Genomic DNA, 19,930 nt, shown 5'->3' with positions numbered 1-19,930 from the left:
ATATTTAGCTTGTGTTTCAATTCCATGATTCTGCAGGGTGTATAATATCGTCACTAGCAGCATCACATACATCAAATTCGATTGATAAGGGCTTCCTAAGTTTTGCGGTGACGCGACTTTTCCCAATTAACCCTCCTCCTTCGTTATTAGTTCTTCACAGAATCACAGAATCACAGAATTTCTAGGTTGGAAGAGACCTCAAGATCATCGAGTCCAACCTCTGACCTAACACTAACAGTCCCCACTAAACCATATCCCTAAGCTCTACATCTAAACGTCTTTTAAAGACTTCCAGGGATGGTGACTCCACCACTTCCCTGGGCAGCCTGTTCCAATGCCTCACAACCCTTTCAGTAAAGAAGTTCTTCCTAACACCCAACCTAAAACTCCCCTGGCGCAACTTTAGCCCATTCTCCCTCGTCCTGTCACCAGGCACGTGGGAGAATAGACCAACCCCCACCTCGCTACAGCCTCCTTTGAGGTATCTGTAGAGAGCAATAAGGTCGCCCCTGAGCCTCCTTTTCTCCAGGCTGAACAAGCCCAGCTCCCTCAGCCACTCCTCGTAGGACTTGTTCTCCAGACGCCTCACCAGCTTCGTCGCCCTTCTCTGGACTCGCTCCAGCACCTCGATGTCCTTCTTGTAGCGAGGGGCCCAAAACTGAACACAGGACTCGAGGTGCAGCCTCACCAGAGCCGAGTACAGGGGGATGATCACCTCCCTAGCCCTGCTGGCCACACTGCTTCTTATGCAAGCCAGGATGCCGTTGGCCTTCTTGGCCACCTGAGCACACTGCTGGCTCATATTCAGCCAACTATCAACCAATACTCCCAGGTCCTTCTCTGCCTGGCAGCTTTCCAACCACTCATCTCCCATCCTGTAGCGCTGCTTGGGGTTATTGCATCCCAGGTTGGAGGACCCGGCACTTGGCCTTGTTGAACTTCATGCAGTTGACCTCAGCCCATCGGTGCAGCCTATCCAGATCCTCCTGCAGAGCCTTCCTACCCTCGAGCAGATCGACACATGCACCTAACTTGGTGTCATCTGCAAACTTACTGAGGGTGTACTTGATGCCCTCGTCCAGATCATCGATGAAGATATTAAAGAGGAGTGGTCCCAGCACCGAGCCCTGGGGGATGCCACTAGTGACCGGCCTCCAACTGGACTTGACTCCATTCACCACGACTCTTTGGGCCCGGCTATCCAGCCAGTTTCTAACCCAACGAAGCGTGCGCCAGTCCAAGCCAAGAGCAGCCAGTTTCTTGAGGAGAATGCTGTGGGAGACGGTGTCAAAAGCCTTGCTGAAGTCAAGGTAGACCACATCCACAGACTTTCCCTCATCCACCCAGCGCGTCACTTTGTCGCAGAAGGAGATCAGGTTCGTCAAGCAGGACCTGCCTTTCATAAACCCATGCTGACTGGGCCTGATGGCCTGCTTGCCCTGCAAGTGCTGCGTGATGACTGTCAAGAGGATCTGCTCCATGATCTTCCCTGGCACTGAGGTCAAACTGACAGGCCTATAGTTCCCCGGGTCTGCCCTCCGGCCCTTCTTGTGGATGGGCATCACGTTTGCTAGCCGCCAGTCAACTGGGACCTGCCCTGATAGCCAGGACTGTTTATAAATGATGGATAGTGGCTTGGCCAGCTCCTCTGCCAGTTCTCTCAGTACCCTCAGGTGGATACCATCCGGCCCCATCAACTTGTGTAAATCCAAGTGCCGTACGAGGTCACCAACCATTTCTTCGTGGATAGTGAGGGCCACATTCTGCTCCCCATCCCCTTCTGCCAGCTCAGGGTACTGGGGTACAGGGTAACTATTCTTACCTCTATCCACCATTGATAGGGGACCTCTTTTGGCTCATAACTGGTTATCTTATTGCTTTCATTACATCGAGCATACTCTGGTTTCCATAGCATATGTTTAACAGGAATAGTAGTGTTTGTTCCTGAATTCTTCCCCTCCAGGTGTTAACAATATATTCACTACAATTCTGAGACCAATAGCATGTAATTAGGAGAGGTCCGGTAAAGGCCATGTTACCCGGTGGTTATTACCCTAAGGGGTTGCAGCCCTTCATAAACCTTCTTGAGCCGCGGTACTGGTCCCTTCTCAGGTCTTGCCCTCTCCCTGATGCTTCTTAGGAAATGGTCCAGACTTACACACCCGATGGTTCTTCTATTTGTGTTCAAATTTTCCACGAGTTAGTGGGGGCTCGCTTCAAAGCAGATAACCAATCCTTTTGGTAAATTTTCCCACCTATTATTTTAAATTTTCAGGACCAGGGCAATTCAAGATGTTGCGGGTATCTCTACCGGAGGTGGCACTCCCCCTATGGGGTTTTGGGGTCCCCAAATCCTTCTATTAGGGCCTTTATATGAGTTTCCAATGATTGCTAATATTCTAATCAATACAAGATTTAATATACATACATTTAGCATCCAAAGGGTAGGTATGCCCTGATATACTTCAAGTTCTTTTAAGCTTAATTTTCAGATCTCCAGGAGTAGACTCAACCTTCCAGGTTCCTGTTACGGGTCCCTTTACTCGCAATGCATGCGTCCATCCCTTTTCCACCATTCATATAGCCGTCTCTGTAGTAAGCAAGACAAGATAAGGACCTTCCCAATGTGGAGACAACGATTCTTCTTTCCAAGTTTTTATCAACACTTTATCTCCAGGCTGTATTTTATGAATTGTGAACCCCAAGGGCACATTTTGAGCCAACATCCCCTTCTCCCAGAGTTCTTCAATTGTTTTCCCAGAGTTATCACATATTTCCGGGTCTCATAGTCTTCTATCACAGAATGATATAAGGGCATTCCTTAGGAATACGGCATACCGTAAAGCATCTCATAAGGTGATATTCCAGTCTCCCCGTGTGGCATGGTTCTTATGTTTAGCAATGCCAATGGTAAGCATTTTACCCATGATAATTGAGTCTCAATCATCAATTTGGCCAACTGGTGTTTAATTGTCTGATTCATTCTCTCGACTCGTCCAGAACTTTGAGGATGCCATGGCGTATAATATTCCCATTTAATGCCCAGGGCCACAGTCAAAGCCTTTAAAACCTTTGAAATAAAGTGTGTCCCCTGATCGGAATCAATGCTCCCGATTAAACCAAAGCGAGGAATAACATTCTCCAAATTGGTTTTTAGCTACCACTGCAGTGGTGGCTTGTGCTGCAGGATAAGCCTCTACCCAATGTGTTAGTTGATCCACAATTACCAACAGATATTTATATCATCCTACCCTTGGTAGTTCAGTAAAGTCCACCTGTATTCTCTCGAATGGTCGATATGCAATCCTTCTTCCTCCAGCAGGTGCTTGCCTAATCGCCTTCTTATTTACCTTATGACACGTTAAGCATCCTTGTGTCCTGGTTTCAGTTAGCACAGAATTAATTTTCTTCCTAGTAGCTGGTGGAATGCTGTGTTTTGGCTTAGAATGAGAAGAGTGCTGATAACACCCCGATGCTTTAATTGTTGCAGAGCAGTGCTTATACTAAGCCAAGGACATCTCAGCCTTTGCTCTGTCCTGCCAACGGGCAGGCTGGGGGGGTGCAGTAAGAGCTGGGAGGGGACAGACCCAGGACAGGTGACCCAAACTAGCCAAAGGGGTATTCCATACCATCTGACGTCATGCTAAACAATATATAGGGGTGGCTAGCCGGGGGGAGGGGGCCGGACTGCTCGGGGTTAAGCTGGGCATCGGTCAGCGGGTGGTGAGCAATTGCATTGTGCATCACTTGTTTGTACATATTATTAGTAGTAGTACTATTATCATCATTGTATTATTATTATTATTATTATTATTATTATTATTTTCCTGTCTTATTAAACTGTCTTCATCTCAACTCACGAGCTTCACTTTCCATTTCTCTCCCCCGTCCCAGAGAGGGAGGGGGGAGGGTGAGCGAACGGCTGCGTGGTGTTTAGCTGCCAGCCGGGTTAAACCACGACAGCCTTTTTGGCGCCCAACGTGGGGCTCGAAAGGTTGAGATAACGGCAGATCTGACCAGAGTGTGTTAAACTAAAATTGGTATAAGTATTAGACCTGCTTAATAGTCACTTGTCATAATGCTGATTGCTTTAATCTCAACTGTGCTGCGCCTGTTTTCCAAATTGAGTATTATAGCACGTTATTTTCCGTATGTGCTGTCTGTCATGTTGTTTATCCTCTCCGGGCCCTGGTTTCAGACCATTATGGTACTGTGTGTTGTATCAGTGGCTTATGAGATGATGAAATATCTGGCCATGACTCTAACCTGGTATTTGTACTCAGTAACATCTTCGATTCTATACTTCGGAAACTGTATTTTGGAAACTATTAGCAATTGTATCTGTTGCCTTTTTTCATTAGGGAGTCAATCTGTGGAGGGGAAAGGGGAAGATAATTTTTCTTACTTGATCACTCTCCCTTTCTCCTTCACCACCCCTGTACCCTCCTTGATCACTCTCCCTTCCTCCTTCACCACCCTCTTATCCTCCGAGTTTATTACAATAGCTCTCCAAGATATTGAATATCCTTGGGATACTCAGACCAGCATAGTCCTGTTGTTCTGCCTCCTGAATGCACTTCAGGTTCTGCTTAAAGTTAAACAACTACTTATGAAGCTCATCCGGAGATCTGCCCGGAGGCAGTATAGTTGTGGGTGGCAGGGAGTATGGGTGGATATGGGCAGGCATCTAGAGCAGTTGGCACCCTCAGTGTGTTGGAAATTCACCCCTGAACAATGGCAAAATCCTCAAAAACTGGCAGAATGCTTGAAAAAAAGGTGTAATGATTCTGGCAGTTCCAAAGTAACACAAATCATTGTAACGTGCTGGGGCCTGGCTCATGCCTATCGAGCTGCCATTGATACTGCTGTCAACTTAGTGACAGACCCTGCGGCCACTCCAAACCCTGTGACAGATCCAACGGCCACTGTGACCCCTACGGTGGATTCTGCAGCCGCTCCAGTCCCAGCTCCTGCAGCCGCTCCAGTCCCAGCTCCTGCAGCCGCTCCAGTCCCAGCTCCTGCAGCCGCTCCAGTCCCAGCTCCTGAAGCTGCTCCAGCTCCAGCTCCTGCAGCTGCTCCAGTCCCAGTTCCTGCAGCCGCTCCAGTCCCAGCTCCTGCAGCCGCTCCAGTCCCAGCTCCTGCAGCCGCTCCAACTCCAGCTCCTGCAACTGCTCCAGTCCCAGCTCCTGAAGCTGCTCCAGCTCCAGCTCCTGCAGCTGCTCCAGTCCCAGTTCCTGCAGTCGCTCCAGTTCCAGCTCCGGCCGCTACTCCAGTCCCAGTTCCTGCAACTGCTCCAGTCCCAGCTCCTGAAGCCGCTCCAGCTCCAGCTCCTGTAGCCGCTCCAGCTCCTGTGGCCGTGTCAGAGAAACGAGCTGTAGCAGTGCAAGTTGACCCTGCAGAGGGCATTCCAACCCCTGTGGCAGACCCTGTAACAAAGTCAGAGAAACGAGCAGTAGCAGTGCAAGCTGCCCCTGTAGAGAAGGTGAAAATATGGTATAGAAATTCAAGTCGTTTAGAACGCAGAGAGTCTTCTGCCAATCCAGGTAAGGCTTCTGCCAAAACTAAGTATAGAGATGACGAAGATGATGACGACGCTGGGCCGTCAAGGATTCAGGAGGAGGAAGATGAGGATGCCGAAAGAGCAACAGTAACTACCCGAAGCCTAAACGAGCGCGAGCTACAAGATGTGCGAAAAGATTTTGGTCGCTGTATAGGTGAGCAGCTTGTCACCTGGCTGCTCCGGTGCTGGGACTCTGGAGCCAATTGTGTGGAATTAGACGGCAGGGAAGCCAAGCGGCTGGGATCCCTTGCTCGAGACGCCGGCATTGACAAAGCAATTGCAGATGGAGCACGACCCACCAGCCTCTGGAGGCGTCTCCTCTCAGCTGTGAGGGAAAGGTATCCCTTCAAGGAAGATATTTTATGTCTACCAGGCAAGTGGACCACTATGGAGAAGGGAATCCAGTACCTGAGGGAATTAGCCGTACGGGAAGTGATTTATGAGGATCCAGACCTCAAACAAACATCCAAAGATCCAGATGAAGTCAAGTGTACACGACCCATGTGGCGGAAGTTTGTACGGAGTGCACCATCATCATATGCCAGCTCATTGGCAATAATGGCCTGGAAAGAGGATGAGGAACCCACAGTGGGTGAAGCGGCTAAACAACTCCGGCAGTACGAAGAAAGTCTCTCCTCTTCCTTACAGGCCTGCGTCTCAGCTGTGGAGAAACTTTCTGAAAAGGTTCACCAACTTGAAGAGAATCTATTGTCCTCCCCACCTGAACCAACCAGTGCCCACCGACCAAAGGAGAACACTTGGGAGAAACTTTCTGAAAAGGTTCACCAACTTGAAGAGAGATTATTCTCCTTCGCACCTGTACAAAGCAGTGTCTCAGCTGTCAGGGGTAGGCGTTCACCCACACAAGGAAGACGATATGGTGGGTACTCACCCCGTGCCACCCTGTGGTTTTACTTACGAGACCATGGAGAGGACATGAGAAAGTGGGATGGAAAATCTACCGCGACCCTAGAGGCACGGGTACGTGAGTTGCAAAAGAAAACAATCAGGAAAAAGGGATTCTCCGAAAAGTTTGCTGCTCCAACTTCCAGCAGACAGTCCTTCAAACACAGAAACGAGGAAGATTCTGACCAGGATTAGGGGGGCCCTGCCTCCAGCCAGGGGGAGGAAAGGGACAATCGAGTTTATTGGACTGTGTGGATTCGATGGCCTGGCACGTGAGACGCACAGAAGTATAAGGCTTTAGTAGACACCGGTGCACAATGTACTGTAATGCCATCGAGCTATAAAGGACCAGAGCCCATCTATATTTGTGGAGTGACAGGGGGATCTCAGCAGTTGACTGTATTGGAGGCTGAAGTGAGTCTGACTGGGAATGAGTGGGAAAAGCACCGCATTGTGACTGGTCCGGATGCTCCATGTATCCTTGGCATAGACTATCTTAGAAGAGGATACTGCAAGGACCCAAAAGGGTTCCGGTGGGCTTTTGGTATTGCTGCCTTAGAGACAGAGGGCATTAAACAATTATCTACCTTGCCTGGTCTCTCAGAGGACCCCTCTGTTGTGGGGTTGCTGAGGGTCGAAGAACAGCAAGTGCCAATTGCTACCACAACTGTGCACCGGCGGCAATATCGCACCAACCGAGACTCCCTGATTCCCATCCATAAGCTAATTCGTCAATTGGAGAGCCAAGGAGTGATCAGCAAGACTCATTCACCTTTCAATAGTCCCATATGGCCAGTGCGAAAGTCTAATGGCGAGTGGAGACTAACAGTGGACTATCGCGGCCTGAACGAAGTCACGCCACCACTGAGTGCTGCAGTGCCGGACATGCTGGAACTTCAGTATGAACTTGAATCGAAGGCAGCCAAGTGGTACGCCACAATTGATATCGCTAATGCATTTTTCTCCATCCCTCTAGCAGCAGAGTGCAGGCCACAATTTGCCTTCACTTGGAGGGGAGTCCAATATACTTGGAATAGGCTGCCCCAGGGGTGGAAACACAGCCCTACCATTTGCCATGGGCTGATCCAGTCTGCACTAGAGCAGGGGGAAGCTCCTGAACACCTGCAGTACATCGATGACATTATTGTGTGGGGTGACACAGCAGAGGAAGTTTTCGAGAAAGGGAAGAAAATAGTCCAAATCCTTCTGAAAGCCGGTTTTGCCATAAAACAAAATAAAGTCAAAGGACCTGCACGGGAGATCCAGTTTTTAGGAATAAAATGGCAAGATGGACGTCGTCAAATCCCAATGGATGTGATCAACAAAATAACAGCTATGTCTCCACCAACTAACAAAAAAGAAACACAGACTTTCCTAGGTGTTGTGGGGTTTTGGAGAATGCACATCCCAAATTACAGTCTGATTGTAAACCCACTCTACCAAGTAACTCGTAAGAAGAATGAGTTTGAATGGGGCCCTGAACAACGACAAGCCTTTGAACAAATCAAGCAGGAAATAGTCCATGCAGTAGCCCTTGGGCCAGTTCGAACAGGACCAGATGTAAAGAATGTGCTCTACACTGCAGCCGGGGAGAACGGCCCCACCTGGAGCCTCTGGCAGAAAGAACCTGGTGAAACTCGAGGTCGGCCTCTGGGGTTTTGGAGTCGGGGATACAGAGGATCTGAGGCCCGCTATACTCCAACTGAAAAGGAGATATTGGCAGCATATGAAGGAGTTCGATCTGCTTCGGAGGTGGTCGGTACTGAAGCGCAGCTCCTCCTAGCACCCCGATTACCGGTACTAGGCTGGATGTTCAAGGGAAGGGTCCCCTCTACGCATCATGCAACTGATGCTACATGGAGCAAGTGGGTTGCACTGATTACTCAGCGGGCTCGAATAGGAAACCCCAGTCGCCCAGGAATATTGGAAGTGATCATGGACTGGCCAGAAGGCAAATACTTTGGGATATCATCAGAGGAGGAGGTGGGTCGTGCTGAAGAAGCCCCACTGTACAACCAGTTGCCAGAGAATGAAAAGAAATATGCCCTGTTCACTGATGGGTCCTGTCGTATTGTGGGGAAGCATCGGAGATGGAAGGCTGCTGTATGGAGTCCTACGCGACGAGTTGCAGAAGCTGCTGAGGGAGAAGGTGAATCGAGTCAGTTTGCAGAAGTGAAAGCCATTCAGCTGGCTTTAGACATTGCTGAACGAGAAAAATGGCCAGTTCTCTATCTCTACACCGATTCATGGATGGTAGCAAATGCCCTGTGGGGATGGTTACAGCAATGGAAGCAAAACAACTGGCAGCGTAGGGGCAAACCTATCTGGGCTGCTGCATTGTGGCAAGATATTGCTGCTCGGGTAGAGAACCTGGCTGTGAAAGTACGCCACGTAGATGCTCATGTGCCCAAGAATCGGGCTACTGAAGAACATCAAAACAACCAGCAGGTGGATCAGGCTGCTAAGATTGAAGTAGCTCAGGTGGACCTGGATTGGCAGCATAAAGGTGAATTATTTATAGCCCGATGGGCCCATGACACCTCAGGCCATCAAGGTAGAGATGCAACATACAGATGGGCTCGTGATCGAGGGGTGGACTTGACCATGGACGCTATAGCACAGGTTATTCATGACTGTGAAACATGTGCTGCAATCAAGCAAGCCAAACGGTCAAAGCCTCTTTGGTATGGAGGACGATGGCTGAAATATAAATATGGAGAGGCCTGGCAGATTGATTACATCACACTCCCTCAAACTCGCAATGGCAAGCGCCACGTACTTACAATGGTGGAAGCAACCACCGGATGGCTGGAAACATATCCTGTGCCTCATGCTACCGCCCGGAACACCATCCTGGGCCTTGAAAAGCAAGTCCTATGGCGACATGGCACCCCAGAAAGAATAGAATCAGACAATGGGACTCACTTCCGAAACAACCTTATAGACACTTGGGCCAAAGAACATGGTATTGAATGGGTGTATCACATCCCCTATCATGCACCAGCCTCCGGGAAAGTTGAACGATACAATGGCCTGTTAAAGACTACCTTGAAAGCAATGGGCGCTGGGACGTTCAAAAACTGGGATACGCATTTGGCAAAGGCCACCTGGTTAGTCAATACTAGGGGATCTACCAACCGAGCTGGACCTGCCCAATCAAACCTGTTACGTACTGTAGATGGGGATAAAGTTCCTGTAGTGCATGTAAAAAATATGCTGGGTAAAACAGTCTGGGCTACTCCTGCCTCAGGAAAAGGCAAACCTATTCGTGGAATTGTTTTCGCTCAGGGACCTGGATATACTTGGTGGGTGATGCAAAAGAACGGAGAGGTCCGGTGTGTACCTCAAGGAGATTTAATACTGGGTGAGAATAGCCCATGAACTGAATTGCACCATGTTAAATAGTATATTATACTGTATGTTATCACTACCATGATTACTATAGGTGACTAATTAGAATGTATGGAAAAGAGTGTAACCTGAGCATGACATAAATGGTATGGAATAAGGGGTGGATAGATGTCCTGGTTTCAGTTAGCACAGAATTAATTTTCTTCCTAGTAGCTGGTGGAATGCTGTGTTTTGGCTTAGAATGAGAAGAGTGCTGATAACACCCCGATGCTTTAATTGTTGCAGAGCAGTGCTTATACTAAGCCAAGGACATCTCAGCCTTTGCTCTGTCCTGCCAACGGGCAGGCTGGGGGGGTGCAGTAAGAGCTGGGAGGGGACAGACCCAGGACAGGTGACCCAAACTAGCCAAAGGGGTATTCCATACCATCTGACGTCATGCTAAACAATATATAGGGGTGGCTAGCCGGGGGGAGGGGGCCGGACTGCTCGGGGTTAAGCTGGGCATCGGTCAGCGGGTGGTGAGCAATTGCATTGTGCATCACTTGTTTGTACATATTATTAGTAGTAGTACTATTATCATCATTGTATTATTATTATTATTATTATTATTATTATTATTATTATTATTATTATTATTATTTTCCTGTCTTATTAAACTGTCTTCATCTCAACTCACGAGCTTCACTTTCCATTTCTCTCCCCCGTCCCAGAGAGGGAGGGGGGAGGGTGAGCGAACGGCTGCGTGGTGTTTAGCTGCCAGCCGGGTTAAACCACGACACCTTGGACGGTTTGTTTGGCTATCTCATATATTCCTACACACCCATAAAATTTTAGAAATTGATCACTCAATGCTTTTGTTCCCCAGTGGGTTTGTAGGTGTAGCTGTAAAAGTACATGCCTAGTTTGTTCCTTTGGCAGTATTTCTCTTCCATCAGGCAGAATCCATTTTCCTTCTTTCAGTTCTGCCCCTATGGTCTTTATAATTTTTATTTCTGCTTCTGTATACTTTTTCTCTTGTGTCCCTTTTCCGTTATCCGTTTCTTGTGGGGTTACGACTACATCATGCTTCCTAAGAGCTGCTTCCCTAGCTTCTCTATCCGCTAGGTTATTCCCTCTTATGTGGAAGCCAGTTCCCTTTTGATGTCCTCTGATATGTACCACAGCAATCTCCCTAGGTCCTCTCAATGCCTGCAATATTTGAGTAACTAAAGTTTGTTGAATCAGCCCTTTTCCCTGTGTGCCTATGAGTCCCCTTTCTTCCCAAATTTTCCCAAATGTGTGGACTATTCCATAAGCATATTTAGAGTCTGTATAAATAGTGCCACTTTTCCCTTTCAATAGTTCTAGGGCTCGTAATAATGCATAAAGTTCACACGCTTGAGCGGACCAGGCAGCGCTGAGTGGTCCCGATTCTATTAGGACCATATCCCCATTTACGATGGTATACCCTGATCTTTTTCCATCTACTACTCTGGACGATCCATCAATAAATAATTTTTCCCGTCTCTAATTCTGTCTCCTCGAGATCGGGTCGGATTTTGGTTTGCAACTCAATCACTTCCACGCAGTTATGTTGTAGTTCTGTTAGGGGTTCCCCATATAGAAATTGTGCAGCAGTTACTTTTAGTTCTAAGTCAGGATCAGGATGGCCTCATACTTCAGCATCCTACTATCAGTTAACCATTTTTCAGCCTTTTGCTGGAGTACTCCCCTAACATTATGTGGAGTATATATCTTCAGAGGTGCCCTAAAAGTGACTTTTCTAGCTTCCTCAATCAGTAAGGCAGTAGCCACAATCGCCTGTAAGCACACCAGCCACCCCCTACTCACAGGGTCTAATAGTTTGGAACAATATCCCACAGGTTTCTTGATTCCTGCCCATTCTTGAGTTAGTACTCCATATGCGGTTTGGTTAGAAACATTTACAAATAAATAAAAGGGTCTTTCTAAATCTGGGAGGCTCAGCACTGGAGCTTCTATTAACGTTTTCTTGATCAACCTCAACTTTTCCTCATCTTCCTCATTCCACTTAATTTTTTCTCCAGTCAATTTTTCATATAAAAACTTTGCCTTTTCACTAAACCCTTCAATCCAGGGTCTACAATATCCCAAGAGGCCGAGCAGTTGCTTCACTTCCTTCTTCGTTTTGGGTGATGATAGGGCTAAAATCCCAGATACCCTGTCAGGATCCAATTTTTTCTTTCCTTGGCTAAGCCAATGTCCTAAGTACCTTACTTCCTTTTCCACAAACTGTAATTTAGATTTTGAGACCTTCAACACTTTTTTCCCTAAGAAATTAAGTAATTCAATAGTGGTTATCTGTGTCTCTTTTTCAGTCTCCCCAGCTATTAATAGGTCATCCATATATTGCAACAGTTTCACTTCCCCCTTTACCTCAAAAAGTTGTAATAATTTTTCTATGGTTTGGCCAAATAAATTTGGGGATTCAATAAATCCCTGAGGAAGTACGGTCCATCTGAGCTGTTGTCGCCTTCCTGTTTCAGGGTCTTCCCCAGATGGCAAGGCGTTACCTTAATCACCCTTCTTTGTTTACTCTAAACTCTTTACATTCCTGATGGCCTCATCTCCATTCTGCCAGCCTGTTCCTTTTCATTCCTTCTTTCTGCTTCTTTATTGATGACATAACTTCATCACATCGTGTTGCCTTCCTTTTTTATCTTGAGGGCAGGCTCCCCTCTTATACCCTTCTCTCCACAGCAGTTCTTTTCAAAACAACTTTTCATTGGTCAAACAACTTTGCAAATAACAGCAACAGAAAACACCCAGAAACTTCCATGCCTTAACAGCTGGAGAACAAGAAACCAGCTGGAGAACAAGAAACCGGAGACTGCATGGAGTCTCCTGAATCACCCTTCTTTGTTCCCTCTAAACTCTTTTATATTCCTGATGGCCTCATCTTTAAGAGTTTGATGTTATCATCAACCACGGGGCTTTCGGACCCCCATGGCCACACTCCCAAATCTCCCCCTTCTTTATTAATATCAATCATCTTCTCGACACGAATTAACACTCCATATATAACAATATCAACCATCTTCTTGACACGAATTATTATGCCATGTATCACAACCTGTGATTTTGAGGTCTGCCTCAACCCTGGAGCTACTAACATTCCTACATCCTCTTTCCCTGCTCATTCAACTTCAAACAGCTCTGTCAAATACTACATGCCAAACAACACCTTTAACAACTCTTTTAACACCTCCTTTTTATCTTTCTATCCTGCACTTTTTTTTTCTAATGCCAGTACCAAAGGTTCAGTCAAGGGCCAAATTGATTCCATGCCTTTTTCCCTCCAGGATGGTGCCTCAATCATACATACACACATGCTGCCTCAAACAACATATCAGCATACAATATTTCATCCCAGATTTCTTCCCTCCTAAAAACATCATTGATCTTAACAGATTATTATAATCCAAAGTGTGGGAATAAAAATGCTGTTTTTGCACAGTTACATTGTTTAGAGGGAAGGAATGTGGTATTGAGATACGCTTGCAGTGATAAGAAAGTTTAACAGACAACTGTGTAAAATGCAGACAACCAGAATCCTTAGAGCAATTAAACAGAAATCACTGCATAAGAAACATTACCACCTCAAAGAGTAAAAAAGTCAAAAGAAATTTGACTTATAACAGGCCAGCAACTGAAAGCCATTGCAATCGCGAATAAATTGCTACTTCACTGAGATCCTCACCCGAGCCTGTTATTGGCTACAGAGTGTTTCTCACACGCGGCAACTTGCTTTGGTTATATGCAGTAAAGAGTTACAAGGACGGGAACAGGCACATTGATCGCCTCATGAAGATAGGTTCGGCCAAACTCAGCAAACTGCTCAGAGAGGCTTGTACAGAAAGTTGCTGGAAATGGGCGCACCGGAGCTGGGAAGAAGCTCAAGCTGAGAGAAGTGGACCTGCACACACAACTGCCTCTCGCTGGTAAGCAGCTGCGCATTATGGGGAATCATACGTCCTAAGAAACAAAGACTGTCCTGGTAACCTTACAGCTTATTCTCCTTATTAACAATCAGACAGTTTATGATCCTGAAACATGGGCCCAAATTGATGTCAAGGTGTGGGACTGTGCAACTAAAAACGACAAGGTTGCAGTGGGATTGCTCGGCACCTGGCACGCAGTCTCTGAGGCCTTAAAGAGCCCTGTGGGACCACAGTCACAAACGTGTGGTTTGCCAGATAGTGAGGCAGCTGTGGGCTCGTTTAGTGATCCGACTGCTACGCCATCAGCCCCTCTGCTGCTACAGCCATCGAAGGCTTTTGCTGTTACGCCCCCTGCTGACCTGGACATGCCTTTTGACCCAGGTCTCATTGGCCTTAAAAAGGAGATGGATATGCTTTTCTTCGATCTGGGAAGAACGGGATACATAAGGCCCAAAGGCCGAGTTTCTTGACAACTTAAAGCAAGACATATTGTTCAAAAGGAATGGAAAATGGAGACTTGTTTGTAGTCAAGAAAAGGAATGGAAAATGGAGACTGTTAAGTCATGGAACTTAAAGGATTGTTTGTTACCTTTCCTGATTGTATGTACGTATAGGCATACTCGCGTTTAGTATTTAAAGCAATGTTCTATATATTTAGAATGTTTGATGTTCGTGTGTGTGTGTTGGTGCAGCGTAGACTCCCCGCACACCCAGCGCTGTTTACTTGCCTTTTATACCTTTTATAAGTGCAATTATTACTAAATTCAGATTGAGTTGAGACTTCATTTATAACACCACTGATACTAATGCTTTATTTAAAACTGAATACGTTTCCCCCGCATCTACCATAAGTTCCACCTCTTTTCCCTCCTTCCCCAACTTTACTTTTATAACCACCAGATCTGCTGGGGTAGACTCCCCCAGTCCTCTTCAGTTGTCTTTTGCACATGCGACCACCACCTCCCTTCCCCAGTTCCCTTTTCCATTTCTATTCCGTTCTGGGCATTCCTTTTTCCAATGCCCAAATTTCTTACACAGGGCACATTGCTCCTTGCCTAGCCGGGGCTGTTCCTGTCTGGGCCTCCTTTTTCCTTCTTCCCCAATAACTGCTATTAGCCTCTTCTGCATGTTTAATTGAGGAAGATAAAAGTCCTCTCTCCTTCCAAATTGCCCTGTGAGCATGCACCACACCAAAGGCATATTTCAAATCTGTCCAAATATTTGCCAGCTCAAGGGCTCTTATCAGTAGCCCCACCATATTTGGGAACTGTGATCTTGAAGCTTGAAAGACCCCTTCGGGAAAAGGGGACACTGCTGCAATACGCAAATGATAGCTAATGAAGAAGAAAAGGAATGTGTACAATGGACTATTAGTTTACTATTATTTTTTTTTTCGGCACTAATACTGTGAACCTAGCCTCTTTCCTCAGTAACAGAGTTTTCAGATCACCCATTCATGATTGCATCAAGACCATGGACACTTTATACTCCAGCTGACCAGACTTAAAGGGTACACCTCTAGAAGATGTGGAGGATTGGTATATAGATGGCAGCAGCTTCATCTGCCAGGGACTTCGCCTCACAGGATATGCGGTAACAAACATCAGCCCAAAAGGTGGAAAACATTGCCTCCGAAGTGGTCTTTCAAACTTGAAGATCACAGTTCCCGAATATGGTGGGGCTATTATTGAATCCCTGTGGTAACACTGTCAAAATAAGCAGAGTTTTCCGTCCTCTATTATTATTTACCCATCCAAAGGCAGAGAGTTTCTGGTTTTCAGTTGCCACGGGTGTGGTACAATTGCCTAAAGTACCTAGGAAAATTAAACTAACATTCACATTTTAAAGAAAATGTACAGCATTAAAGACGCTTTCAGGGCAGGGCATAGCTGCATTACCTGAGCATTCCCTAGGCTTCCAACCTTAGATGCTATTGTGCTGTGGGAACCTGGTGTGCTGGCTCTAAAGAAGAGTAAGGAGTGTAGAGCAGAGTGGAGACACGATGGCTAGGCTCTGTGACCAGGTGGGGACTCGATTGTTCTTGGGCATACCGAGACTGATAAACTGCACTTTTTGCTACCCTGAGCCAAGGACCTGTCATGTTTTGACAAATGCTGTACCCTAGTGTACTTTTGCTCATTATAATATCATTATAATACCAGAACACACCTCCGTCCCAAAAGCTACCCGCCTCCAAGGTGCGACCACCCCTCACTGAGCATGAGCTCTGAATTTCTCGGAGCCTATTGCTTTAAACGGAGACGGGAGAACTTTTCACCAATCATAACTAAGATATGCTTGACTAGAGTCCCTCAAGCTCCACCTAAAAGATAGAAAATCATATAAATTGGCCTAAGAGAGAGAGGATGTCAGGGGAGATACCATGCTGTGGGAATACACCACCCTGAGGGCCTCCTGAGTTCTGGGATCAGTCGACAGGCTGAGCCTCCCGCCCCCCGCCCCCCTTGGGATGCCTTTGGGTGAGATTTCAACACTTGGTTATACTGTGTGTCTCCGCGGAAACTTAGAAATCTCTATAGAGTCTTTGTGCCTTTTAATGCATTAATTTCCAGGCTGTGCACCTGTGTCACCTGTGTATTTCATGCATGTTAGCTTGCTTTTGCAGACAGTAACTATCGCCGGCAATCCAAAGAACCTGTGTACCTGTTGCTGTAATAAATTGCACTTGATTGCATTGTTCCTAGCCGTGATAGTTCTCATTAAACGCGACTAGAGTAAGGGTGGTTATGCGTTACTGGTGAATCTGTGATTGTGATAGTTGAGTACCCTGAATCTGACCAGACCCATAACAGTTAATTGGCTACGCACCTTAACGCGACAACGGGTAGGCAGAAAAAGGCATCCTTTAAATCTAGTACCATGAACCAAACTTGACTATTGTCGTGGTTTGACCCAGCCAGCAGCTAAACACCACACGGCCGTTCACTCACCCTCCCCCCTCTCTCTGGGATGGGGAGAGAAACGGGAAAGTGAAGCCTGTGAGTTGAAATAAAGACAATTTTTTTAAGACAGGAAAATAATAATAACAATAATAATAATAACAATAATGATGATAATAGTACTACTACTACTAATGTGTACAAAACAAGTGATGCACAATGCAATTGCTCACCATCCACTGACCGATGCCCAGCTGAACCCCGAGCAGTCCGGCCCCCCTCCCCCGGCTAGCCACCCCTATATATTGCTTAGCATGATGTCATATACTATGGAATACCCCTTTGGCTAGTTTGGGTCAGCTGTCCTGGGTCTGTCCCCTCCCAGCTCTTGCTGCACCCCTAGCCTGCCCGCTGGCAGCACAGAGGAAGAAGCTGAGATGTCCTTGGCTTGGTGTAAACACTGCTCTGCAACAATTAAAACATCAGCATGTTATCAGCACTTTTCTCATCCTAAGACAAAACATAGAACCCTACCAGCTACTAGGAAGAAAATTAACTCTGTCCTAACTGAAACCAGAACATCTATCCACCCCTTATTCCATACCATTTATGTCATGCTCAGGTTCCACTCTTTCCCATACATTCTAATTAATCACCATTTTCATCTAGGGTATATGCTAATCATGGTAGCGATGACATACAGTATTATATAGTAATTAACATGATACAATTCAACTCATGGGTTATTCTCACTCTAAATTAAATCCCCTTGAGGTACACACCAGACCTCCCCATTCCTTTGCATTACCCACCAAGTGCATCCAGGTCCCTGAACAAAAGCAATCCCACGAATGGGTTTGCCTTTTCCTGAGGCAGGAGTAGCCCAGACTGCCTTACCCAGCATGTTTCTTATGTTTCTTATAGCGCCCATGGTCAGGTCCACCCCTCGATCACGAGCCTACCTGTATGTTGCATCTCTGCCTTGATGGCCTGAGGTGTCATGGGCCCATCGGGCTATAAATAATTCACCTTTATGTTGCCAGTCCAGGTCCACCTGAGCCACTTCAATCTTAGCAGCCTGATCCACCTGCTGGTTGTTTTGATGTTCTTCATTAGCCTGATTCTTGGGCACATGAGCATCTATGTGGCGTACCTTTACAACCAGGTTCTCTACCTGGGCAACAATATCTTTCCACAATGCAGCAGCCCAGATGGGTTTGCACCTGCACTGCCAGTTGTTCTGCTTCCATTGCTGTAATCACCCCCACAGGGCATTTGCTACCATCCATGAATCAGTGTAGAGACAGAGAACTGGCCACTTTTCTCGTTCAGCAATATCTAAAGCCAGCTGAATGGCCTTCACTTCTGCAAACTGACTCGATTCACCTTCTCCCTCAGCAGCTTCTGCAACTCGTCGTGTAGGACTCCATACAGCAGCCTTCCATCTCCGATGCTTCCCCACAATACGACAGGACCCATCAGTGAATAGGGCATATTTCTTCTCATTCTCTGGTAACTTGTTATACAGAGGGGCTTCTTCAGCACGGACCACCACTTCCAGCAGTGATATCCCAAAGTATTTGCCTTCTGGACAGTCCATAATCACTTCCAATATTCCTGGGCGACTGGGGTTTCCTATTGGAGCCCAGCTGAGTAATCAGTGCAACCCACTTGCTCCAAGTAGCATCAGTTGCATGATGTGTACCCTTGCTTTGAACATCATGCCCAGTACTGGCAGTCGGGGTGCCAGGAGGAGCTGTGCTTCAGTACCGAGCACTTCCGAAGCAGATGGAACTCCTTCATATGCTGCCAATAGCTCCTTTTTGGTTGGAGTGTAGTGGGCCTCAGATCCTCTGTATTCCCAACTCCAAAATCCCAGGGGCCGACCTCAAGTTTCCCCAGGTTCTTTCTGCCAGAGGCTCCAGGTGGGGCCATTCTCCCCGGCTGCAGTGTAGAGCACATTCTTTACATCTGGTCCTGTTTGAACTGGCCCAAGGGCTACTGCATGAACTATGTCCTGCTTGATTTGTTCAAAGGCTTGTCGTTGCTCAGGGCCCCATTCAAACTCATTCTTCTTACGGGTTACTTCGTAGAGCGGGTTTACAATCAGACTGTAATTTGGAATGTGCATTCTCCAAAACCCGACGTCACCTAGGAAAGTTTGTGTTTCTTTTTTGCTAGTTGGTGGAGACATAGCTGTTATTTTGTTGATCACATCCATTGGGATTTGATGACGTCCATCTTGGCATTTTATTTTTAAAAACTGGATCTCTCATGCAAGTCCTTTGACTTTATTTTGTTTTACTTCAAAACCGGCCTTCAGAAGGATTTGGACTATTTTCTTCCCTTTCTCGAAAACTTCCTCTGCTGTGTCACCCCACACAATGATGTCATCGATGTACTGCAGGTATTCAGGAGCTTCCCCCTGCTCCAGCGCAGACTGGATCAGTCCTTGGCAAATAGTAGGGCTGTGTTTCCACCCCCGGAGCAGCCGATTCCAGGCGTATTGGACTCCCCTCCGAGTAAAATGAAACTGTGGCCTGCACTCTGCTGCTAGAGGGATGGAGAAAAATGCATTAGCGATATCAGTTGTGGTGTACCACTTGGCTGCCTTCGATTCAATTCATACTGGAGTTCCAGCATGTCCGGCACTGCAGCACTCAGTGGTGGCGTGACTTCGTTCAGGCCACAATAGTCCCCTGTTAGTCTCCACTCACCATTAGACCTTCGCACTGGCCATATGTGACTATTGAAAGGTGAATGAGTCTTGCTGATCACTCCTTGGCTCTCCAGTTGACGAATTAGTTTATGGATGGGAATTGGGGAGTCTTGGTTGGTGCGATATTGCAGCCGGTGCACAGTTGTGGTAGCGATTGGAACTTGCTGTTCTTCGACCGTCAGAAACCCCACAACAGAAGGGTCCTCTGAGAGACCAGGCAAGGTAGACAACTCTTTAATGTCCTCTGTCTCTAAGGCAGCTATGCCAAAAGCCCACCGGAACCCTTTTGGGTCCTTGCAATATCCTCTTCTAAGATAGTCTATGCCAAAGATAAATGGAACTTCCACGCCAGTCACAATGCAGTGCTTTTGCCAGTCATTCCCAGTCAGACTCACTTCAGCCTCCAATACAGTCAACTGCTGAGATCCCCCTTGTCACTCCACAAATACAGATGGGCTCTGGCCCTTTATAGCTTGATGGCAATAGAGTACATTTTGCACCGGTGTCTACTAAAGCCTTATACTTCTGTGCGTCT

Source organism: Aythya ferina (genome assembly GCF_964211825.1).
Source record: "Aythya ferina genome assembly, chromosome: W".
Taxonomy (NCBI): domain Eukaryota; kingdom Metazoa; phylum Chordata; class Aves; order Anseriformes; family Anatidae; genus Aythya; species Aythya ferina.
The sequence above is the reverse complement of the archived record's forward strand: the minus strand, read 5'-3'. Positions refer to the sequence as shown.